This window comes from Malaclemys terrapin, chromosome 18 (assembly GCF_027887155.1).
Source record: "Malaclemys terrapin pileata isolate rMalTer1 chromosome 18, rMalTer1.hap1, whole genome shotgun sequence".
Taxonomy (NCBI): domain Eukaryota; kingdom Metazoa; phylum Chordata; order Testudines; family Emydidae; genus Malaclemys; species Malaclemys terrapin.
In genome coordinates, this window is record NC_071522.1 from 4,260,133 (window position 1) to 4,286,520 (window position 26,388).

At 45.4% G+C, this 26,388-nt stretch overlaps 1 protein-coding gene across 1 annotated transcript in view; it reads left to right on the plus strand.

Annotated features, from left to right (window-relative positions):
- NXN (nucleoredoxin) overlaps nt 1–26,388 on the plus strand; it is a 105,527-nt gene that overhangs the window by 26,306 nt on the left and 52,833 nt on the right. The gene's annotated exons all lie outside the window — the stretch shown is intronic.

Genomic DNA, 26,388 nt, shown 5'->3' on the forward strand with positions numbered 1-26,388 from the left:
TGCTGTGGGAAGAGCTAATTTGACCCGGAGCTATTTGTCTATTGTAGTACAACGCAGTGACCCTTTGTCTGATGATTCACAGAGACCAAAAGTGCCTTCAGGAACTTTAATGTTGTGTTTGATAGGGGTTTGTTGCACTAAACTTGGAATGGCCCCAGGAAATCTCAAATGGCTGGCATCCGTAGGTTGCCAGGACATGGGGCCTTAAGGAAAAGGGCTATACGCTAGGGAGGAAGGGGAAGCAGAATTTTCCAAATAAATCCTCCGAGTTAAGGGCCGGTCCTCCATTATCCAAGTAGTGGAATCCTAGGGCTGCATTTCAGTCATACCATTTCTCCTTGACTTTGTGGATTTGAGTTAACTCCTTAATATTACTGTAAACTTGTTAAATTTCCCCTTTTAGGATAGGATTTTAAAAAGTAACTAAAGAAGGGGAAAACCCCCCAAAAGTTGTCTCAAAAAGGAAGTGAGTGAGACCTTGTATTACATCATGTTATGTCTGGTCTGGGCGGCAGCATGTGAAAGATGCTGCTTTGTGGGAGCTCTGAGTAGTGTTTATGATCTAGATGGAAGTGTATGAGGCAGGTTTCCAGTGTGGTCAGTTAATCAGTGTGCAGGAAGGGTCTTGTGTGTCGACCTGCCTCCTGTGCATCCATTTCAAAAACGCACCCCTTTGCTCTCCATACCTCCATTTTGCCTTGACATAATAGAATGAGCTAAAACCACAATTGGCCTTGGTGGAAAATGGTTTTCGTGGTGGTGCCTCACAGGTTCTTCTGGTTTTTAGGGAAGATGTGGTAAGTTTGCTGACTGGGGAACTGGCTGAACACACTAGCTTTTGTTGTCAACCAGAGCCTGCGCAGTATTTGATGTGTCAAAGAATTGTATTTCCAAAGAATTCCTATCACTGAGGCATTGACAGATTGATTGTTCACACCCTGGCCTTCAGGCCAGACTATTGTGAAAATTCAAGTTGAGCCTAAATTTTATTTCAGTGGCTTGGAAAGTTGCAATCTGATGGGCTAAAAAAATTGAGTCCAACTCTCACCCTTATTAGAAGCTTGATCTGAAATCCAGTGGCAGCCAAAACAAGGGGGAGTCTGAAAAGCAGCAAAATGGAACAAGAAATGTGCATCTAATTTACAGTAATTCTGTGCAACCTTAGTTCTGCCCCTTTGTGCATATACACTACAGTATAGTCTGTAATGACACAGTTACATACTGTTTATTCCACAGGACCCCTGCCTCATTCAATGCACTGGCTGGACCATGCTCTGGGTTCTGTGGTGGAGGAATCTGTTGTCTGTAGGACCCCTGCTGCATTTGTGGCCGAAGTTGGAAGGTGTGTAGTGAATGAGGCAGGGGATTGCAGGAAGAGAGAGGATGGTCGTATGGTTAAGGCAGTTGAATGCCCTGGAGAATTGGATTCTAACTCTGCCACAGAGTTTCTGTCTGAAGCTAGGCAATTCACGTTAAACTGAACTTTTCACAGGTGATTGTGTGTTCTTCGTTTTCTGCCGCCTGACTTGAGACCCTGGAGTCTGGTTTATGGAAGTGCTGAGTACTCATAGCTGTTATTGAAGTCACTGGGATCTGTGCTTTGAACATATAAAGTGCTATAAATTGCTAAGAACTCTGAAAAGTCAGACTGTAAGCATCTCAGATTCAGAACTAAAAATTAGTGGATACTTTTGACCTTAGTATCTCTGTGCCTCAGTTCTCTATCTGTAAAATGGGGATAAAACGATCCCCTCATATCACAGGAGTATTGTGAAAATACATTCATTAATATTTGTGAAATATTTGGATACTATAGTGATGAGTGCCATAGAAAAACTCACGAGAAAATTAGTAATTCTGTCTTCAAAGCAGGTTTGAATAGCAAGCAGTAAATAAGGCCTAGGGTCACATATTGAACAACAAGGGCAAAACCAAGTATTGAATAGCTGCTTATTCAGTGAGCACCATCCCCCCTGTACACTGAATGAGGTAGGGCCCTATGGAAAAAATAGTGTGTGATCATGACATTATGTGTACTGTCTTATAATGCACAAGGGGGCCGAATGAAGGTGGCACGGGCAGTCTTACTTCTGGCATTTCCTGATTTTTGAGTGCTTGACTTGGCAACCTTAATGTTCTTTTCATGTAGTCTCTTGGCTGTGATATGGTATAAATGACAGGAGACGGGGGTGTCAGGGTAGTATCTGATGGCTAAATGAAAGCATGCAGTTGAGCATCTTGTTGCCAGAGGCTCTGATGGCTTCTCAGCCCAGATGTGGTAACTTACTTTTTTGACCTGCAGCATAAAGCTGAAACTTTTTCAGATCAGTCAGAAGAAATCTTGTGGGTTGTTTAGGTTAGTAGCACCAGATGTCTGCTTTTGGCTTAGCCTAACATAGATTTTGTTTGATCTTTTGATCAACACACAATAGTGGTGCAGAGCCTTGGTTGCAGCAAAGCTCCTGTATCTATTGAAGAAAGGGTTCGAGGAAGTTATTTTTCCTGCGGTTTTATGGAACTTCAGACAGCAGTCGGTCGTTAAGGAAGACCTGACGTGTGATGGCTCCACAGCTCTGTAACTTGATGGAGAGGGCATGTTGTAATGGGGGTGCACTAATAATGGGTTTGCACAGTCTTGAACCAATAGTGGTGCCTAGTTTGCTGCTTCCTCCCCCCCAACCCCCGCCTTCTGAACCTGCTCCAGTTCACTTCCTTCCCCACAAAACGTGGGCTCAGGGGCTAGCGTTCCAGTCTGTCCATGTGGAGAAGCAATATGGCAGCCCAAACTGTGCTCCTTCTTGCAGGGAGAGCTCTTCTGAAGCATTCCACTCATCCCCTCTCCCCTGGGGCTTGACGGGATTTCGAGTGGAGCTCTCTCAAATCAGCAGATGTTGCCAGGCATGCACAGGCAGACCGTTTGGTCTAATTCACTCTAATTATTACGATTCTTGGCAGAAGCTCCATGTGAGTCAGCTACAAAGCATCATGTTAAAAAAGTTAGAGTTCCAAGTCTGACTTCAGCCCAGGAAAGTGAGGAAAGTCAGAGTTAAGTCTGCAAATCCAGTCTGTCACTCCACCTTACCTCACATCCTTTTTGTTTGGAAGGAGCCGGGGGAGGAAGAGAGACAACAGTGTGAGTCAAGACCCAGGAGTCAGCCCAGCTTTGCACCTTCAGCTCTCTGAAGCTGGTGGCAGGGTGTGTAGTGTGAATCCGGGTGGATTGTGAAGGTCTATTAGATAGTTAGGCTTGGAACAGGGCTACAGTTTGAGTCTGAATCAGGGCAAGGCCTTGGATTTGGGGATATTCAAATACAGGAAGCCATTCGCACAGGTGTTCAGCCCCAAATAGTCCAAAGTCATGCAGGATTCTCATGAGATTTCTACTAGGAAGCATAAAGCACTCCTGAGGCTTCAGCCACGTCTGAACCAGACCTGGGAAATAGGCTTCTTCTGGATTGGCTCCGAAACCAGAACCAAAAACCACTGCTGGACTAGAGGCTTTGTAACTATGGAGACGCCAGATTTAGGAAAGAATTTCCCCTGCTGACACAGGAGCTGCCGACCGTGACTTTTTCTGCCTTCGTATGGAGCGTTGAAAGGAGGTTGCTGAGTTGGCACTGGAGAGCCATATACAACATCATCTGTATCCTGCAATTGCTGGGGGTGGGGAGGAGACTGCTTCTGTTTAGTCCCTCCCATCTCATGTCTTCATTTAACCCTAGAATACCTACAGTTGAACACACAGACTGTACAACCCGTGTGGTGTTTGGCTATTAATGGCGTCATAGCCAAGGAACTTGCAGTCTGGCTCCATAGATGAAATAGAGGAAGGCTCAGACCTCGGCAGTTGTGAATCAGTTGTGAGTGCTATCGGTGCATTTCAGAACAGTCCCCTAGAAACGTTGATGGGCGGTTGGTGTTTTTTTGTAAAGTCTTTTCTTAAACCACATAACTTATTCCCCCTGGAATCTTTTTCAGGCGTCTGCTCTGAGTGTGTTTTGGCCTGTCTGTCCATTGCTGGTTTTGAATCCCAGGCCCAGTGGTGGGAAGGTTTTAGAATTAATGCCAGTTGTATTTTTTAAATAGAATTGCAGTGTCCGCTTGTGGGTTTTAAAATAAATATCCTTCCCTTCACGTTTTGCCAGCAAGTAGTCAGAATCCAAGGGCTACATAGCCAGCAACAGCTATGCTACAAGGAAAGGACACAGCATTTCCCCTCTCATCATAAATGAATTTGGGCTTTTCTTTTAATCCGTCTTGTGCCTCCCAAGAGCAGATTCTGCAGCTGCCACATACTAAGAACCGTTTGGTTTGCTTGTCTGTCCTGCTACAGCATGCAGTATGCTGCCTTTATTGTTAGGTTGTACAATGGTCTCCCAAGGGAAATGGTGCGGAATCCCCATTGCTAGAGTCGTTTAAAATGAGACCATTGTACAGTGGGGATGGATATGACCTAATAGGTCTCATCTCTTTTTTGGTAAGGCAGGCAGCATCCCCTAGCAGTTATGTGGAGCTTGGCTGTTTTTTTTGTTTCAGCCACTTGCCCTTACCTGGTGTAAGGTTGTCCTTTCCAAACAGTTTGCTGCTCAGCATTAATTTTTATTTTCCTCCGTTTAATCTGGAGGTTGCCTTGATTTCCTATCTGGTGTCCTTGATCACATGGCCCTAAAGTGCTTTCTTCCTCTGCAGATATTCCTCTGTGCCCAAAGCAGGCAGCTGAGTGCTGGTGCGTTGGCAGCCCTCCTGTTTCATGAAAGATGGACTATTAAGTTCTCCAAAGTGCCCCAGCCTGGGCTTGCCTAGTAGCTGCTTAGGAACCAGAGGGAGAAATGTTTTACAGGGGAGGGCAGCATGCTGCAGCCAGCCCATTATTAGCATACGTGTGTATGTTACAGTGATGCTATTGTTAAGGTGGTTGTCAGTGTTTCCATTATGAAATCTGGGTTTCCACAGTACTAAGTCGTCTGTAAGGTATTTTTTAAAATAGGCCATTCCCCAAGGATATTTTATGAATGTGAAGAAACCACCTTGTGTTCTCAGATGCAGAAGTGCTGACTGTGGAGTGTTGGTCAGTTGCAGTTGTGTAGTGTAGCTTGTTTCCTGTGGTCGGTCCACTCCTCCCTCAGCAGGGCAGTTTGGAATGGGTCAACTACATAATATTTCAAGATCTTGATGTGCTTTGAGCTTAAAGGAAGGGAAGAAATCAAGAGAATTGCTGACTGTGTGGATGAATGAAGGTGCCCTGCTTTGAAGATCAGGCGCTGTCCTATGGAAGATGCAAAAAGGAGACTGTATATTTGGGAAATAAAGATCAACTCACTTTCCTTCCCCAACTACAGTTAATCTGAGCTGGCTAAGGTCCTCTGCACTTTCCATGCTGCGGATGCAAACTCTTACTAATTCATATATTAGGGTAGGTCTATACTTACCTCCGGGTCCGGCGGTAAGCAATCGATCTTCTGGGATCGATTTATCGCGTCTTGTCTAGACGCGATAAATCGATCCTGGATCGATCCCGGAAGTGCTCGCCATCGACGCCGGTACTCCTGCTCCGCGAGAGGAGTACGCGGAGTCGATGGGGGAGCCTGCCTGCCGCGTCTGGACCCGCGGTAAGTTCGAACTAATAAGTTCGAACGTTATTCACGTAGCTGAAGTTGCATATCTTAGTTCGAAGTGGGGGGTTAGTGTGGACCAGGCCTTAGTTGCATGAAGTTATCAATAAATTTGGGACTTGATTGTACCTTCCAGACTTTTATGTGAAAAGATCATACAGAAAATCCTCCCAGTGAACAGACAGGAACACCAGCGTAGGCGATTGGTTTGTGCACCAGGGAAAGAGGACTGTAGATGTGCCTTTTATTGGCATAGGGGAGTGATGCCAAGTGCCTGATAGGGTTGCATATGTTGGTGAAAACTTGTAAATGTCTTTTCTGTGTCCCACCCTAAAAAGCATCTGTCATAGACTCCTTAATGCTGGCGTGGCAGAGCATGTGTTTGCCATACGGACCCCTAGCTGTACTGTAAATCTTCCCCATGTTTGGAAGAGCTTGTCAAAGTGCTATGTTATCCAGCTAGGAGGAGAAAGAGGATTAAAACAGAATCCCTCCCTGTTTACAGACTGTCTATGTGAATGGAGTGTAATGTTCTTTCCTTTGTAATGAAATAAAGCATCACCACAGCAACCCAGGACTTTGGAAAACCTATGGGTTGAATCTTCAGGATTATATCATGGGAGTGGGAGGGGGGAAACAGTAGGACATGTTGAGATTTTTCAGCTTGCAGATTTGAAATGAGTTTTGTTAAAACTTTAATGATCTGCCACCTGCAGATTCCCTGGAGAGTATGAAGGGGAAGGGATAGTGGAGAACAGCATTTGGGACATACACTCTTCCCCCCAGCACCCCAATGAGGGATTTGGTTTTAAATCTTGGTATTTTATAAGTATGTCTAGACTTGGAAGATGTTAATTATTTTGCATTATGTTTAATAGGGCTCTTCCATGGAAGTTGCTAACCCCTTTCCTTCCCACTTTGTAAACCATCTTCTACATTCAAATCTTGTATATATGGGTCTTTTTTTGTTAGCCTGCAGGAGTAGGCTGGGTTCCAGCAAGCCAGACAGTGTCTGGAAGTGTTCAATCGAGCTGCTAGCTAAGAGCAACTCTTATGCTTTCTGGAGAGTTCAGGAACCGGGAACTCACCAGAGCAGACTTCTTTTTTTAAATGCTAATAACCCAAAGCACCAAGTCATTATGTTTGGGGTTAAAACTTTCTCTTTGGTCTTCAGTTCAGTCCCCGGGACAGAGATGACACTTGGTTAGTGAAGTGCTGGGTAAAAATCAAAGAGATTCAAGGTTCAGGTTGAGTTCCAGTGCTGGATAGCCCCTAAACTTGGACCCTGACCCTGCAAAAGGATCCGTGCAGGCAGACCCTTCTGCCTGTTCAGCGTCCCACTGATTCATTGGCTAGCCCATGACACATCTGTTCCCTGAAGCATAGCACTGTTCATCGGGCACCTTGCAAAACTCTGTGCAGTTTGTAATAGGCAAAGCAAATACCGTTATCTCCATAAATCGCAGACAGGCCGTTTCTGTGTAGGGTTTCTGTTATCTAAACCACCTGGCTCAATTCTTTATTTCTCTGGGGTCTGGAATTTCCTGGGGTTGGGCATTTATGCAAACCCTTGAGCTCAAGGCAGACCCCTCTGGCATGCGTCTGCAGGTGGCAGGGAGAGGGGAGCACCAGGGCAGGTGACAAATGCTAGGTTCTGCTACGAAACTGTTTCACGTGATACGGATAAGCAGGCTTCTCCTCTCCCCAGGATCCCATTCCTCAGTATGGAGGGCACTGAGTCCTTCCCTGAGCCCTTCGTGTCCTGGCCACTCGTCTGGGCTTGCCGAGAGACAGCATAGACCGGCAGGGTGTGGAAAACCAGTGCTGCACGTTTCTCTCAACTTTCTCTCTTGTTTAACTGCCTAATGCTCAGCCTTCCCTTTCTGTTTACTTGAGGGTTTGTTATGACAAATAAGATGGATTTTTCCTGGCTCTTGAATTTACAGTATCTAAACCATCAAGATGCAGTACATGGGTGAAGGTGTGAAGTGTGCTGTGATCCAGGAACTTTGGCTGTGTGTGTCTTTTTTGTCTTGTTGGTGTTTACTCATTGCTGTGTGTGCCGCTCACATTTCACCTCCTCAGACTGGACAGGACATCTCGCCTCCGATTCTCGCCAGCTCACAATGCACAGTCTTGTTCCTGGTCATTCAGCCTATAAATAGGGAAAATTGAGATAGGGAAAAACAAAGACATACCTCTCAAGTCCAGTGAACCCCACCGGGCAAGGTGAGCTGTTGGGGAGAATGGGCTGGAAATATGGTAGGTGTTTTGCTAACACATAGGATGGGCTGGTTTGAGAGTGTTCTCTTTCCCTCCTCTTCCCCCTGCAGATCCAGGTTTGGCAGATCCCACAATCAGGATGGTTTCTGCGCAATCTCTTCATTGTTTCCCTCCTGGATTGTTGGCTTCTTGTCCTTCTCCTCATAGGTTCTTTTACTTCCCCCTGCCTTGCTAATCCATAATGGTGATATCGTGTAGCCTAGCAACGCTAACTCTTGCAGAAATGTCTTGAAAGAAAATGCCATCTTCTTTGGTTCTCAGCCAGCTGTACACCCCGAAATACCAGGTGTCTAATCAGATCTCTTAATGGCTTTTCCCTTGGCAAAGTCTGAACCCCAGCACTTGGCTGGGACAGAAGAAACCTTGGGCTCCACTTTTCAAAAGACCAGATCACTAACAAACTGATCAGAAGCTTATAACGTTCAGATGGGTCAGGTGTTTCAATCAATATGTGGCTGATTATTCATCTTAATCCTGGGATTCATCTCTGTTCAATGGCCAAGACTTTACGATTCTTCCCATTTCACTTCTGGTCATAATTTCTCTGTGAGAGGGAGAGGGGAGGTGGAATAATGTTCATGCCTCAGTCAGTGGGCAAAAATTCAGACAGATGGGTCAGCTAGAAAGGGCCTGTTAAGCTGAGATCCTGCTGGCCACCCCTCTCTGTCGCTTGTCCGTAAGTCACTCAGAGAGGGCCCCCGGGATTGGACTGAAGAGTTTTAGCTGCTGCGTGAACGTTAAGATGATGATTTGCAATAATTGATTGAAAAGTTCATACTTGTCATCCCAGGCCTGACTTGTACAGAGCCGCCCGGGGATGACCAAGGGCACCTCTGTGCTTGCATCCTTCATCCATCCAATGGGTATGGGCTCTCGGGGGGTGAGTATGCATGTGCACAGCAGGGGGTGGGGAATGTTTTGGTCCTTGGGCTTGTTTACATGGGAAAGTTTGACCAGTTACACCAGTATAATTATACCAGTATATCTCCCCAGGTGGATGATCTTATTCCTGTTTAAGAGGGGGCTTTTGGGGAGGGGTTTACACTAAAATTGGAAGGAGGTACATAAGTGTGCACCGGGGACTTGTCCCAGTGTAACTATGTGTTAAATTCACACCCTATCGTACACCAGTGTAACTCCCCTGAATAGACAACCTTGTGTCTTTATGGGCAGGCCAAGGACAGTGCAGGGTTTTTGTTTGTAATGGAAGCTGATCCTCGCAGGGCTCTATGCGTTTGGACGGGGCAGTGAGAACGTGGCCAGTTCCTCCGGGGAGTTATGTCACAGATGAAAAAAGTTTTTCTCCAGCATTTGCTAGCGAAGAGAAGTTTGCAAAGCAAGTGGGTGTCAATTTTTTGGGGGGAGGGGGGCAGGGAAGGGATATTAAAACTTGGCAACTCTTTGATCCTATTCGGTATGTTTTGCCAGTCCTGCCCACAAGTTCTTGCCTGCCTGCCCACCCCCTTTTCCTAGCCCGCTGTAGTGTGCCAGTAATTCTGCTAGTGTATCCCTGGACCTGGGGCCCTGTCCGCAGTGACAACCGTTCTGAGTGTTGTTTCTTTTTTATCCAGCGGGCACTGGGGGACTCGAGCGTTTTCTGTTTCACAGACCGCATCCGAATTCTGTCCCATCTCACATTTAGTGGTAAAGTGGACTCTTTCAAAGGTTCCTCCCAAAGGGAATGCTGTTTAATAAAGCTAATGTTCAAAAATGATTTAATACACAGGTTAAGAAAAGAGCGTCTGTACATCTGGGTATAGAGCTTAGATTATCCACAAATACAAAGTTTGTTTTAAAAGTCATATAGTAAACGAAGTCCAGGCCCAAACGAACTGTAAACCACCCGCTTTGCAGCCTCTCCTCCCCCAGCTCTGTGTAAGAGTCTGAGCCTGTGAGTTCTATTGCTCTGTATTTGTGGGGTCTTGGAACTACTGGGAATGAAAAAGGCTCTGGGTTTGGGGTTTCTGATAAAATCACTCACTTTCCACCTTAGGCCCAGGGTTTGGGATTTAAATGCAATAAATTTGGTGGCTATCAGCTCATTTCCCAGTGAACATCGTAAAACTGTCCCAGGCCGAGGGCATTTGGTACAGCTGGCAGTGGTCTCTGTCCAGGAGACGACTGTGCTGGGGTCTGACAGTGCATGGAGAGATGATGCAGCACCAGGTATGGATGGCAGCCGTGGGGACTTGGGGTAAGAGAATCCACTGGATCAAAGCAGCAGTCCTGGGGGACGTAGGGGTGGCTGAGAATGCCGAGCTGGGGTCTGCCCATTGGTGGTCAGGGGATTGTGGTGACGGAATGCAGCACTCTATGTGATTTTCAGCCTCAGGGATTTCATGGTCTGGACAGCTGTCCTGCAGGATTTCGGGGTACTAAAGAATCACGCGCTGGGTCTGGGGGTGGCATTGGGACTTTGGGGGTGCAGGGAAAGTTGCACTGAGCAAGGGCTGTGGAACTCCTGAGTAACTGAAAATGGTTCTGGGGCTCAAGGCTTTCATGTCCAGTTGTGCATATTTCTGAAAAATCAGTGGGTCTGGGTATCATTGCATAGCGGGTGCCTGTACGTCTGTGTGTTGAGTTTTCTTCCGTGAGCTCGGGTAGAGTGAGGCCGAGGCAGAGCAGGGAAGAGGCTATAGCTGGCCCTCTGGCTGTTAGGCTATCGGGGCTCCTGACCGTTAACCTTCATGAGGAACCATGTTTTTGCAGTCAGCAAGCCCGTGCCCTAGTGTGAAGGGGAATCGTTTGGACAGAGCCAGGAGATTCCTTACTTATGAATCAGTCTTCATGTAGGTGAAAGGAATTTCTGTTGTCTGCTTTGTTTCTCTCCTCTGGGCAGAATTCTGCATACCAAGATCACAGCAAAAATCTGGGTCATGAAATCCCTTCAAATCTACAGGGAGAAGAAGTTTCCAGAAAACTTTTGGCAGCGTTCATCCAACTTGGGGGGAAAGGAAGGACGGGGGCGGGGGCTCTCTCATTTTACCAAAGCAAAATATATTCTTTGTACTGCCATCTACTGGAGTTAAAAAGCTTGATGCTGCTTACCTGGATTGTGAGCTGAAGAGAGGACTAAAAACTAATGGATTAAATAGAAGGATGCACAGACTTCCTTGTGGTCATCATGCAGTGCACCCTGCACTTTATCCCAGTTTACTGTGGAAGGAGTGTCATGTAATGCAGTGTTGTTGTAGCCATGGTGGTCCCAGGATATTAGAGACAAGGTGGGGGAAGGCCATGTCTGTTATTGGACCAACTTCTGTTGGTGAGAGAGATGAGCTCTGAAAGCTTCTCTCTCTCACTAACAGAAGTTGGTCCAGTAAAATATATGACGTCCCCCCACCTTGTCTTTCTAATGTAGGTGCTTGGGGCACGGGAGCTTGGGCGGCGGGAATCCTGGGTTCGGTTCTCGGTTCTGCTGTATGACCTTAGGTAAGTCAGCTTACCCCTTTCTGGGTCTGTTTACCCAGCTCTAAAAAGGGGATTAATATTTTGGGATGTTCAGAGCTTTAATTTGTGAAAGGGTTTGTGTTCTTCAGAGGAAAGCTACCATGGGAGCGTGAAGTATTCTTACTATGTTAGCAATGTATTGTGCTGTCTTCCTGTTGTTTATGCATTTGAAGAATGCTCCTCTCAGATACAGTGTGTCACAGTTCATCAGTAGAAATGCACACACCGCTAAATGTACAACCCTTAGATAGAGGGAAAAGGTAATCTGTAAATCCCAAAGCAGTGCTGGGTTCCACTGTTTATCCCATACTTATTACAGATGACATCAAATTCTTCCTAGAGAGAGAGGCAACTAACTCCATCTTCTTTATCAGACCAACTGTCGTGGTATGTGGATTTACCACTCAGTTCTAGGTGGTAGGGTTTATCTGGGGTTGCCCTTCTCAGTGCTGGTGGCTTGTAATCTTGACTTCCATCCTGTGATACTGGCTGGACCCATTTGCTGGCTAGAGCACTGGACTGGGACTCAAGAGATCTAGGCTGTATTCTCTACTCTGCCACTAGCCTGCAGGGTGAGCTTGGGCAAGTCATGTCACTGCTTGGTGCCTCGGTTTCCCTGACTGTGAAATGGGGATAATGATACTGAGCCTCCTTTGTAATCTGCTGATGATCAATGCTATGTCAGAGGCAGGTGGTATTATTATCTCTGTTACTCTTTGGGCTTTCTTGATAGCACTTGGCCATTTCAGCATTCAAAAAGTCTTCTTGAAATATCTTGCCTAGACTCCTATCTGCCCTTGGTCTCTGACCCTACACACACAACAAAATGGACCCTGTTTAAGGCACAACTGAAGAGCGGGAGAATCTTCGCTCTCTAGAGAGATTTTGATGGACAGATAATTCAGTAAAAAGCAACAGAGAGTCCTGTGGCACCTTTAAGACTATGTTGGAGAATAACAGAGAATCTCTGCTTCCACAACTAACAGATGGATTGGAACATAAGCTTTCGTGAGTGAATGCCCACTTCGTCGGATTCAGTGATACCAGTATGTTCCTGAATCTGGATCCACTTCAGTTTCAGTTCTGAAGCTGTGATTGCTTATGGAGGGGCTGGAGGGAGAGAAGTGAATAATATGGGCTTTTCCTACTTACCAATCTGTAGTCAGTTTCCCTGTGTCATGTAAATTGCTCCCTGCCTGCCACACTTGTACATACAAGTCCTCCTTTTCCTGCCTCTTTGGGTTGGTTTCCCAATCTATGCTCAGAGGCTGGTGAAAGATTCCTGGCAGACTTGCGCAATGGCCACTTAATGTTGTTAGTGCTGGTTTGTTAATGAGTGAGTCCTCTGAGTGTCTGAAGCGTCCTTGTTGAAGGATGCTGGCACGCTGACAACACAGACTGGCAAAGTGGCTGATTTCTCATGTGTTCACTCAGCAAACTATTGCTGCAGTAAACACAAATGAATGGAACAGAAGTTCCTTTCACATCTGATGGATATGCTAACCTTTGTTTCCATTATTTCTAAAGAATGGGGCTCCCTGGGGGTGTTATGAATGCTGCAGCAATAACTGGGCTTTCATTTCCAAACATCAGGAAACTCCCTAAAGCAATTTTTTTTTTTTAAATACAGAAAAGTCCCTTGCTTCCAGAATAGCCACAGGTTGGCTTTGTTGTTAAAGGCTTTTAAACACACACGGGCACAAACCAGACATCAGTGCACCACTCCCTGACGTTTGTGTGCCTGTGGATCAGAACCAGAAGTGTAGCTTCAATGCTAAGAAGAACCTTATTAACAGGGTGTAAATTGAAAGGCCATTTCATCTCCCTCAGGGCTGGGTTAGCAACAGGGACACACCATAGCCCGCTTTGTTCCTTCTAGCCTCATTATTTAATAGCGCATGTTGGTTAGGTGGCCTAGGGTGGCAGTCTCCCTTAATCAGGCACTGACTTCACTGATCTACTGACACTTTTATTTTGCCATGTGGTAAATTGAGCTGTATTTATAGCATCTTGTCCTTCAAAATCCCTGGTGAATAATGGAGAGATCAGGGATCTGATCCAAAGCCCACTAAATCTGGTGGGAGTCTTTCTACTGACTTCAGTGGACTTTGGATGAGGACTCAGTGGAACCGTTTTTCAGACTTTTGATCTGAACTGATTGCCAGTTTTTGTTGCATGCTGGGTTTTCCTCTTTGGGGCGTAGATTCCCAGTGGTGTGTCTAATCTACAGTAGAGGAGCAAATGTTAGAACATGAAAGTGGAGCACAGAAGTGCCTTACGGAAAGCTTGTATTACTGGGATTACATGTAAGGTTTTCGTGGTGACCCTGGGCTCTGGCATTCTGAGACCCTGTGGTGCCCTCGTTGGCCCTGTGCGCCAGAGCCCCATGGAACCCTTCATAACTCTGGGCTCAGCTGTTCTCATTCATAGTTTAAAAAACAACACTTTGCCCTACATTTGGCAGATTAAAAGTGTATTGCTCTTATCCCAGAGAGATAAAGTCTGTCTTATTCCTCATAAGAGAAGGCCAGGTGCTCCAGCTGTGATAGCAGCCAAAATGCAGGCCCATATTTTCTCTGGTCTGGAACACGAGTGGAACCAAAAGTTCCCTGGTGCTGTCTGGTCTGAGAGGTGGTACAGCGGGGTCAAAAGCTTTGGGACAAGAAACAGCTGATGAATATAACCATGCTCAGGAATGGAACAGCAGCAGCGTGTGCGTGCGCGCTAGGGGCGTGGCTCTCTTTTTAGGTTTCCTGCCCTTTGATGTGCCTCAGTGTGTGTAATGGACACCTGCCCTCTAAAAGGAAACAGATTTGTGGTATAAATTAAATAAATAAATAAAAAAGGGGTAGGGGTGGGGGGGGAAGCAGCAGCTTTGCTTAATTGTTTTCACACTGATATAGGGGCTCTTCTGTAAGAGCAAACAGCACCTGCATCAAGAGTAGTCTAGGCTGCTCCACTCTAGTGTGGAGATTGGAGTCTCTGGTTCTGCTGCCAACAACCAGCTTCAGTTCTCCTGTGGATTAGATCAGCGACTTCTCCCCCTTTCGTTGTCCAGACACTTTCAGGGTTTTTTTTTTTTAAATCTGTTTAATTTTTAAAAATAGCCCTAACTGGGGAGGAGATGTCTCTGCTGCATGAATCCTGCTGGCAGAGTGCCAGAAACAAAGTGTTAATTCGTATCCAGAGCACTTTATCAAATACACTAAAAAATACATTAGTGATGATGATCCATTAGCTCTTGTCAACTCATGGGGAGAAGGTGGGTTTATTGCTAGTAGATTCAAACTCCCCAAACTATACCCTGCCCACAAGTCTAAAGAATCTTTAGTGGAACACTAGAGTCGATACAGTATGTTACTAGAGCAATGCATTGCAGATGCAGATTATCTTCCAGTTCACAGTTACTCCATCTAGCGACACTGGGTCCAGACTAGGAATGTGACAAATTCATGTTCTATGGAATTTTAAGTTGGTGAATCCAAGCTGTTTTTTTTTTTTTTTTTTTCCCTCTCCATCAGTTGCTGGAGAGCCAGTGACGTCACTGTTTTGTATTAACCAGCATTTGCTTGAGTTAAGATTTGTTTCCAATAGATGTAGTTAGAGTAGAATTTGGATCAATTAAATCATGCTGTTGTGTTATCCTCTACGTTAATGAACGTGTGCCTGTTTTGTGTATTAAAGAGAGGGCTTCTGTTACCAGGACTGTCAGTCTGTCACTGGTATCTTTCAATCAGCCAAGGTGGGATGGGATGTGTGATAAAGAAACCAAAAAAAATACTCAGTCACAAACCTGAACATACTTTAAACAACTCATTCTGCACCCTCAGGTTCATGATTTGCTCTTTCTGATGTAAATAATTTTCAAGGGTAAGAGCAACTTTTTCAAACTTCAGGTTTCAGAGTAGCAGCCGTGTTAGTCTGTATCCGCAAAAAGAACAGGAGTACTTGTGGCACCTTAGAGACTAACAAATGTATTAGAGCATAAGCTTTCGTGGACTACAGCCCACTTATGCATCCGAAGAAGTGGGCTGTAGTCCACGAAAGCTTATGCTCTAATAAATTTGTTAGTCTCTAAGGTGCCACAAGTACTCCTGTTCTTTTTTCAAACTTGTGAGGAATGTAGGTGACTTTGGGACTAAAGGCAGTGATCTGCCTGGAAACGAGGTATTCTTCAGAGGTATGCTGACAACTTAGCCAATTAAATTCACACTCTCCGTTTAAAAAGTAGAAAAACAAGCTGGCACTTTACCTGTATATGTTTGTATGTCTTGGTATCAGGGATGGTTGGAAATTTAATAAACAGCCACCCCACACGTACACAAATTACTTTTCAGACATCCTACGCTCTGTTGCCACTGTGCCCAACACAGACTTTAAACAGCCGCCCTACTTAGAGAAGCTTTACCGTGAAGAGTGTAATAATTATGTCTTAACCTACAATTAGCTGACAGTGATCTCGTTGTTTGTGTCTCTCTCATAAAATTATCTCGTGTAGGGAGTGACAGAGATGAGGCCACACTATATTTTGGGTTATGTTGAACCTGGGGGCACCAAGGGCCTTTTCCCAGAGCATTGGCATTTTGTCTGGAGCTCTGTGGCAGCACCTAATCTACACATTTACTGAAAATAATTGCATGCCACTTTATCAGTTTAGGATTGTATCTTCCTGGCGAGTGGACAATTGCTCTCCAGCAAACAGTTCTTATCTGTCTGGCCCCATTACTGTAGTGTCTGATCTTTAATGGATGGGTCCCCACAGCCCCCCTGTAAAGCAGGGCACTGCTTTCATCCCCATTGTACAGATGGGAAACTGAGGTACAGAGACACTAAGTGACTTGCATGAGATCACACAGGAAGTCTGGTGGGAGCAGGGAACTGAATCCAGGTTTCTCACATCCCTAACCAGTGGACCACCCCACCTCCATGTTGTTTAGGTCAGTCAGTTTTAATCACTAAGAGCACAACCACGGGATGCTGCTTCGGATGCTATGGGCTGTGTTTGGTTCTTGGCACGCACTTTAGGTGCCCTGGAATGAAAGCTGCTGATTCTTTGTTTATCAATAAAAGTCAGTTGGCAGGAGAATACTGGGGTCTTGTCCTCCCTGTAAGAGCAGGTTCTTGGGGCTCAGCTGGTGGAACTGCATCAGGATATTGATCTGAATCTCAGCTGTGGGAACAAGCAATGTTCAGCCAGTCCTGCCATCAAATGGGGAGATTCCACAGCCTGGTTTTAGCCCTGTTTGGCCCCTGGCCATCAGATGAGAGACCAAACAGAATCCTACAGTACAAGATGAAGGCGGGGTACAGGCTTTGTTCACATCAATAGGATTCAATGAGAAAAGGTAAGCTCTGGTGCTTGTGCCTTTAAAGAGAGAGAATTAACCAGGGGAGAATGGAACCAAAAGAGACACATTTGACCTGTGTGCTTTCTTTCTTTAAAATTTGCATGAGTGTGGTAAAAGGTCATCTTAGCTGCAGAATCTCTCCTTCGGCTCCTAGCCTGTTGGTTGCTGATTGCAAGAGCCTGTTGCTAAGTGTTCCAGGAAACGGAATAAAGATGAAGCAAGATAATTGAAAAATGACCCGGAGAGAGAGAGAAGCTCAGAGCTAATAGTCTAACTGCAGAGCTGCCAAATGAGATGAAGATGTTGGAATTTGACTCTTGATGCATTTAATTAGTTCTGACTGAGGGGTGGAGAAGGGGGTGACCATGCCCTGAGCTTCCAGAACAGATCCTTGGAAAAAACTGCTTTGGTTTCAAGCTGATTAGTCAGTTTCAATTTCTGCAGATCTTCTTATTCCCAGATCTTTGCTTTCTAACAAACATTTAGGCTTGTCTATGCTCAAAACACTGCAGCTGTAGCGCTTCAGTGAAGACACTGCCTATGCTGATGGGCGGGATTCTTCCATCAGTGTAGGTACTCCGTCTCCCCGGGAGGTGGTAGCTAGGTTGACCTAGCGCTGTCTACACGGGGTGTGTGTTAGGTTGGTTTAACTGTGTTGCTCAGAGGTATGGATAATTTTCACACCTTTGAACAGCGTAGTTATACCGACCTAGTTTCCCAGTGTAGACCAGATGTTAATTTCATGTACTTTATACCAAAAGGGAAAGAAGTAAAGCTTGTATCCTGCACACTCTCTGTGTGTGGTGATTGTGTTAAAAGATCTCATTCCTCAGATTTGTGTTTGCTTACAGCGTGTTAAAGGATTTTGTGTAAGCAATTAGAAACCACAAACAAACCCAAAGCCCTAAACTCCAGGCAACCTCCAAGGAATCTTTTCTGCCAATCTTTGCTCAGACTTCCTCGGTCAGTTTGGGAAGCAGCACGCCTTTGGGGTTGGAAAGTGGAGATGAGTGTTGTCTACCAGACTCCTGTCTAAAGGGAAGTTTGGCTTAAGTGAGATCTTCAAATCATGTCTTTAGCTCTCATCATAATTAATGAACAGGGCCGGCTGCAGCGAAAAAAAAAAAAAAAAAAAGCTGCGATTGGCGGTGGCAGTTCAGCGGCAGGTCCTTCGCTCCTAGAGGGAGTGAGGGACCTGCCGCTCCCGAATTGCCGCAGGTGCCGCCCCTCTCCCTTGGCCGCCCCAAGCACCTGCTTGTTAAGCTGGTGCCTGGAGCCGGCCCTGTTAGTGAGGAAGGACACTAGTTCACATTTCATAGTGTTTTGGTCCCCTTGAGGAAACTCAATGGTGGGGGAGGTACAGAGCAACCAAAGGGTCCAGTGAGAGTGGAGGGCTCTCAGGGCTTCACAGAATTGGGTCAGTAGGAAGCTTTTGATGCTCAGTTCGGAACAAGAGAGTGACATTAACACTATTATTATTCAGAAGTTATTCAGAAGTTTTTCTTCCAAATCCCTTCTGAAACAGAAGGGGATTGCTTTGTCACCACTGTAGCCAGTCAGGTATGAGCTCAGAGGGTTGAATGTGGACTTCTAGCTCCCCTTACTTGTCTCTGTGCATGTATCTCAAACATTTGATAAGAGCAGAGACTAAAGATTCTATATCTATATACAGAATAAGTGATTTTGCAAGCTCTAGGGGATTTTCCCCTTGTAGTGTGGACATGTTTCCATTCCCTGATACTCTGAAAGCATCCTGTACCTGCAGTCCTTGTCACCACAATGGGGAACTAGCATTCTCCTGGTATGTTACAAAATCAAGTAAAATCCTGAAAAACCTCTTGCCCTGTTTTCTAGTATTTTCAGTAATGGTGTCCCCCCTTACCATTCTTGCATTTCCCGTTTAAGATTCTAAAACCACATTATTTTCCTCTCTCTGTGGATCAGTTGTCAGGGCCCAGTTTTAATAACTATGTTTTAGAGTGATGTTCATCATCCCAAAACACTTGACAAACTCTGTTCACACAGCAACAATTGAAATGTGCCCACCTCAGCAGTGTGAGGAGAAGTTTTGGGCAAGAACATGTGACCAACTGTTAATCTTGTACAAAATCTTCCGGATCCCCACAGAACAGACAAGGCCTCTTTTCAACCTGACATCCCAGCAGAAAGTTGCACTGGGCTGTATTTCAGAAGGATGGAATTGACTGTAGTGAGATTTGAACCTGTGGTTCCAAGGAATTTCAGTCCTGGTGCTGCAGCCTCTGAACCACCTCTTCCAGCTGGCTAGGAGCCTAAAAAGAGGTAATGAATGCAGAGTGCATCTTATCTGACATTTTGAATGGCCCTATGGGATTTGTGTTGTCATCAGTTATTGGAATGAGTGTCTCATTCAGTACAAATTGCTGCCGCTGTCTCTGCACTGCTCTGAGGTTCCATATAAACTACAGGGCCACAGCGAGTCTCTGCTCACTTGGAATCATTCATGTTGCAGGATCAGTTCTTGCTTTTCCTGTTGTTGGATTAACTGACTCCACCCTGCATGATAAACTCCCACAGATGGACTCACCCCTCCAGGAGATATATTGTGACTTCCAAGGGTGAAGTCAGGATATCGCTGAAGGTTCTGACCTTGTTGCTGATTAATAGCTGTCCAGTTTTTTCTTTTGAATTGGTTCTGAGCTTGTAAAGCATGCTGCTTAGGCTTAAAATAGAGAAGATAAAATTGCTCCCTCATGTGCTGTGGCTTCTCCTGTTTGTAGATGCTGTCTGGAGTTGTGGGCCTTGGGCAGCTCGGGCTTTGCAGGACCAGATTTCCTCGCTTTGCACCTGGCCCTCCATGTATTTTCAAACGTTGAGCCTTTGACCGAGCTGCACCAAGGTCTCTGCAGTGGCTCAGCTTCCATCTGGTACCCACCAAATGCTTTTCTCAGTCATTGAATGGACCCCTGGTTCGCGTTGTATGTATCTGTCATAAACCTCTTCACCCCATGGACCTTGTCTCTGGTCCCCTTGTCTGCTCATGTAGCAATGGCTTCCTCTCTCTCCCATCAGTACAGCTGTGGCATCCTTTTTGCAAGAGCCTTTTTCTCTATAACTCCATCTTGTTCAGTCTCCTACTATCTGTCTGCCTCATCAATTCTCCATCTCCTTTCAGAGCTCAGCTGAAAACAGCTCTACTCCATTGTCCTATGCCGCTCCCTTTCTAGGTAATTGTAGTTAATTCTGTAAAGAGTTTTAGGGGAGCGTTTTATCAGACATGCTGTCTACAAAATAAATGATGAATCTAGTCCCTTGTGTACATGCATTCGCTGTTCAGGTGTAAACATTAAATCTAGACTGTATTTGATGTTAATCTGGACTGGTTTCTTAACATATGGCTTTGATTAATTGCTAGTGCTAGACGTATGGTGATATTTTCGTATTTAGACATCATTGACTTGTCTTTTGTCAGCTTTGAGTCTCTGGGCTCCAGCCTCTTTGGAAAAGGGATTGAGTTTTGCTTTTGGACACAGGATGAAAAAGAAAAGGGAAGTAGTTTTGCATGCAGCTTTCTGAAATAATCAGTGTATGTATAGATTGTAAGGCAGAAGGGACCATTGTGATAATCAAAGGCCAGTGGTTCTCAAGCAGGGGTACGTATAACTCTGGGGCTATGTGGAGGTCTTCCCGGGGGTACATCAACTCATCTAGATATTTGCCTAGTTTTACAACAGGCTACATAAAAAGCACTAGTCAAGTCAGTACAAACTAAAATTTCACACGGACAATGACATGTTTATACTGCTCTATAGACTATACTCTGAAATGAAAGTACAATATTTATATTCCAAATGATTTATTTTATAATAATATGGTAAAAATGAGGAAGTCAGCAATTTTTCAGTGCTGTGAGACTTGTGTATTTTTTTATGTCTGATTTTGTAAGCAAGTCGTTTTTAAGCGAGGTGAAACTTGCGGGTACGTAAGACAAATCAGATTCCTGAAAGGGGTCCAGTAGTCTGGAAAGGTTGAGAGTCACTGATCTAGGCTGACCTCCTACATAACACAGGCCATAGGACTTCCCTGAACTAATTCTTGTTTTAACTAAAGCCCATCTTTTGGAAAAAATCCAGTCCTTTTATTTAAAATTTGCCAGTGATGGTGAATCTATCATGGCCCTAGGCAAGCTGTTCCAGTGGTTAATTCCCTCATTCGTAAGAATTTGCAGCTTGTTGGGCTTTATTCAGACCATTCGACTCTAAGGTGCAGATTTCTCCCATTATTTTCCATGGCCCACCATTGCTGCTCTGCTGACTCCTCTGAGAAGTGGGGAAGGAGGCGGTGATATGGGAAAGGAAAGCATTTTCCAGGTAGTCTTGGCCCATGAAGTCATCCATCATGCTTCCTGGTTAGCGGTTAGCCTGACAAGGATTCCTCTACACGGGAACTCGCAGCAGCACTGACCACCACTGTCACTGGGGTTCAGTTGTGGTTGCAACGTCCATTAATGGCAAGAGAATTTAAGGCCCAGAGTCAGCTCTGCAAAGGGCGTCCTTTACAGCTCCGCCTGAAGCTATTTCAGTGGTGAGATGTTTATGGAAACGGATTTTAATGGCTCAGAAAAAGAATTCCCCAGCCCATGCGCACTCTGCGTATTTGAACAAATTGAGCAGCCGTGGCCCTGTGTGTTACTGTAAACATCTCCAGGAGCACAGAGGGGATCAGCTGGGATGGTAGTGCTACCAGTTGAGGGTCCAGAGCTCACCAGAGAGTGCTTAAGAACAGATGGATTTGGTTAATTTTCTGTATGCTCCTTGCCATTGTAGAGTTGTTCCAGTGTGCTTGGGCTGTGGGAGGAAGGATGGGATTCAGACAGCTGGGTTCTCTATTCCTAGCTCTGTCACTGACTCACCATGTGGCGTTTGGAGGCAGTGTGTCCCTTGTCTGTTCCTGACTTGGCTAACCTGGAAAATGAGAACAACAGCTGACTCTCAAAGGGGCTGTGAGGTTTAATTCTTTCATATCTGTACAAGTGCTTTGAGATCCTCAAGATGGAAGGTGCTTGTTGCATATTATTGTAGGAGTGCTGGGGCTCCACAAGTCCGTGCCTGTTTGATACCAGAGGGTTGCTCGGGAGCGCTGGTTTTGCATGTTCGGGCAGTTTTTAATTTTTGATAGTTCTGCAATATTTTCCGACTGCATTTTAGCATCCCCTTCACATTGTACATTTGTAGACAGCATTTGCACACAAGGCAGGCTACTGTCATGGAGGTTTGGTCCTGTGGAATAACTTCCATGCTGATTGTCTGAATGTCCTGGAAAGATCCCTCAACCCCTGCTGCTGCTGGGAAGCTCCAGGGAACATCCTTGACTTCCTAGCCAGCCTTGGATTCATTAAAGGACTACCAAGCATGGCATTGCTTTCTCCCTGAGAGCTTTTCTGATCTGATTGTTTAAAGTTCTCTTTCTGGATTAGCTGCTAAAAATGAAAACAAACCCACAGTAATACCTCATTGTGTGCACTGAAAACAATCCCAGCTTCCCTGTGGATTTTGGAGGCCTTTGTGTTTGGTGGGAGCCCTGGTGAAAGCTCATGCTTAAAACATTTTTGTTTGTTTCTTAATGACTTGGGCTTGTGAGGCCTGGACCCAGAGATAGCTATCTGTGCTGGATGCTGGCTGCCTGCAAGCCTCTGGCAGCCGCAAAAGCAGACTTTGCAGATCGGAAACCCATGCTGCAATGGAAGGTCATTTTGGCAGCTGGCCTATTAAGAATGACAGATGAGACTTGAGACCTTGGGAGACTTTTACTCTATATTCGACATCCCAAATCACCACCCCACCCCTACCCTTTCCTATGAACATATGGAAAAATATCCCTTCCCCATAGAGAGATGGATAAATTATTATTTTTTCTTATTACCTTTGTGTTTATATAGCTGTTTCTTACTCCAAACTAGTCATTTGGGGGCATAACTTATAGGGCCCACGTTTGATGCCCTTTCCCATCTGTCTTGTATTTCTTTCCCCTGTATCCTCTCCTCCCACCAGCTAAACACGCTCTGTTCTTGCTGCTTTTTATTTCCCTGTGCTGTGTGGCTTTTTGCTTTCCCAGCTTCTGATAGGGAAACAATAGAGAGGTTACAGCCACGTTCAAATGCGAAATATATCCCACAGCCCCGTATTATTAACCGGTGAATGTTAATCCTCTTTGTTCATATGGATCAGAGCATTTCACAAGGGTGCTGGTGGAAAAGGGCCTATCTGACAGTCCTGGAGACTGAAGTTCCTCTTTATCCCCAGAACAGGTGCTGCTGGGGCAACCACATGCAAGCTTCCCTGGCAATGTGTCTCTCTCCTGCAGCTGTCCCGTCTCTAGAGGTGGGGGAGAGAATTCAGTCCTTGTTTTGCTTCAGTCTTTGATCTCTGCCAACACTGCCAACAAAGATACCAATCAATGGCAATTGTAGTGGTGGTTCTTGTGATACAGCCAGCTTTCCACTGGGAACCACCAAACAGCCATTGGATGAGAATGTGAGTTGGCCACCATTGCCCTGAGCAAAATTTGAACCAATGACTGGGACGTAAAAGGCTCCAAGTTCCACTGACCTGCACCATCTGCAATATTATTTATTCTCTTTGTTCCCAGCAGTGCCCATAATGTGCTAGGCTCTGCACAAACAAAGGAGGGGTCATTCCCAAAGAGCTAAACAACCCTCCCCCCAAAAATTTTAATTCAGTGGGAGGAATTGGCCGTCATTAACTTGTGACTGTTGCTGCCGGGTTCAGCTAGCACGGTCTTTTGGAAACATCTGCTGCTTGCCCGCTTACTACAGAGCCACTCAAACTGCGCAGGTGTGTGTGTGCCATGGTCGGTGCCTTCTTTCCACTCACTTCTTTCCCCTTTCTAGGGAGAAGAATTTGTGTCCCCCATTGTAGCTTGACTCCTTTTCCATGCCAGTGTTCTGGAGCTGCAGGTGTGCCGAGCTGAGAGCTGTCCATGCAGAAAAGCAAAGTGTATTCTCCCTGGGGGATGGGAACGAGTGATGAACTGAGAGGAGAGTAGGAAGTTGTGAGCAGCTAATGGCTCCACCATGAAACATGTTCAGGACTGACACCCAAACCCGTAATTTATACTCAAATACCACTTTTCCTCTGCTGACCTTCAGTTTTCATCTTTCAGAGGGGTAGCTGTGTTAGTCTGAATCTGTAAAAAGCAACAGAGGGTCCTGTGGCACCTTTAAGACTAACAGAAGTATAGGGAGCATAAGCGTTCGTGGGTAAGAACCTCACTTCTTCAGATGCAAATAATGGAAATTTCCAGAGGCAGGTATAAATCAGTACGGAGATAACGAGGTTAGTTCAGTATGAACTCCATACTGATTTATACCTGCCTCTGGAAATTTCCATTACTTGCATCTGAAGAAGTGAGGTTCTTACCCACGAAAGCTTATGCTCCCAATACTTCTGTTAGTCTTAAAGGTGCCACAGGACCCTCTGTTGCAGTTTTCATCTTGAGAGGAGAGTCTCATCATCGTGTCTAGTTTATTGCTGTTGGGTTAGCAAAGGCTGCTTTAAACGCCCACGCTGAGTGTGGTGGAAATGCAAACTTCAAGCACCATCCAAGTTTGAGGTTTTTACCCAAGTTGCTTTTCTGATGGTGATTTATTTGTTTAGGAAAATTGTATTTTAGTGACCAAATGAAGCCCGGAGGACTGAAATATTGCGGTGTCTTTTGGCTGGACTTGGATGGAAATCTGGAAATCTGACTTGACACATTTATTCTTCCCCTTCCCATGTACTGCCCTTTCTCTAGTTATGCCCATGCCAATGTGAAATTGTGGTAGTGACAACATCACAGAAAACATGGGATAATAGTTCAAGCTAGTGACTCAGAATCTCTGATACTTTCCCCATCTTACTTGTTTTAAATCTATTTTTTTTTTTTTTTTTGAAGATTGTGGTCAGGTGGGTAAAGCAGGGTGACTTAGGGACCACATAGCTTCTGTCTCCAACTTTGCCACTGACTTGCTGTGTGACATTCACTCAGGGCCGGCTTTAAGCTGATTCAGCTGATTCCCCGGAATGGGGCCCCGCACCTAAGAGAGCCCCGCAACATCCGGGGCTGCTGGCGGAGCGAAAAAAAAAAAAAAAGCCGCACCTTGCTTCTCCCCCCTCCCTCCAGCGCTTGCGCCGCCATACAGCTGATCAGTGCAAGCCTGGGAAGGAGGGGTGAGGAGGAGGAATGCGGCATGCTTGGGGAAGAGGCGGGCCAGGGCGGGGATTTGGGGAGGGATCCAATGGGGCAGGGAGGGGGCGGAGTCGGGGTGGAGTTGGGGCAGGGGGGCGCGAGACAATTCGCGTCCTGGTGCGGGGCCCCGCACCTGCTAAAGCCGGCCCTGCTGTCACTGCATCCGTATACCTCAGTTTACCCGTCTGTGAAGAGGGAATGCTTAATTAGTTCACAGAAGGTGTCAGGACTGAGATTCCCACTTTGAACTTTAGGGTACAAATGTAGGGGCCTGCGTGAAAAACTTTTAAGCTTAACTACCAGCTTAGCTTTGGTTTGGCTGCCACCATTAATGGATTTCCTCCCTGGGAAGCCTTGAAAAACCCTCACTAAATCCCTGGTGAAAACAAATCCAAAACCCCTTGGATCTTAAAACAAGGAGAAATTAACCATTCCCCTCCTTCCTCCCACCAACTTCTGGTGAATTAGTTCCAACCCCCCCCTGAGATCTACAACAGGGAGAAATTAACCATCCCCCCTCCTTCCTCCCACCAACTCCTGGTGAATCAAGATCCAAAACCCCTTTGGATCTAAAACAAGGAAAAATTAATCAGGTTCTTAAAAAGAAGGTTTTTAATTAAAGAAAAAGGTAAAAATCATTTCTGTAAAATCAGTATGGAAATAACCTTACAGGGTAATTAAACTTAAAGAGCTTAGAGGACTCCCCTCTAGTCTCAGGTTTAAAGTACAGCAAACAAAGATAAACACTCTGGTAAAAGGTACATTTACAAGTTGAGAAAAACAAAGGAAAACTAACACGCCTTGCCTGGCTATTTACTTACAAGTTTGAAATAGGAGAGACTTGCTTAGAAAGATGTGGAGAACCTGGATTGATGTCTGGTCCCTCTCAGTCCCCGAGAACGAACACACTCCCAAACAAAGAACACAAACAAAAGCCTTCCCCCCCCAAGATTTGAAAGTATCTTGTCCCCTTATTGGTCCTTTAGGTCAGATGCCAGCCAGGTTACCTGAGCTTCTTAACCCTTTACAGGGAAAAGGATTTTGGAGTCTCTGGCCAGGAAGGATTTATAGGACAGCTATTACCCTTCCCTTTATAGTTATGACACGCCCCCCAAATCACAGATAGTGTTGGATGTTTGGTTCCACACTGGCTGTGATTTCTTCCTGGAGTTCTAGGAGAAAACAGAGTTAAAAAGACACATGTACCTTTAGACATACTACTGATTATATAAAAACTAACAATATGTTTTATTTCAAGAACAATTGTTAATTAGTTAACTCTGGGAAACTTTTCCGGGAGAGTGCATCAGCCACTTTGTTAGAAGCTCCCGAAATGTGTTGTATTTTAAAATTAAAATCTTGGAGAGCTAAACTCCACCGAAGAAGTTTTTTGTTATTTTCCTTGGCGGTATGAAGCCACTGTAGCGCAGCATGGTCTGTTTGTAGTTGGAAACGCCGTCCCCAAA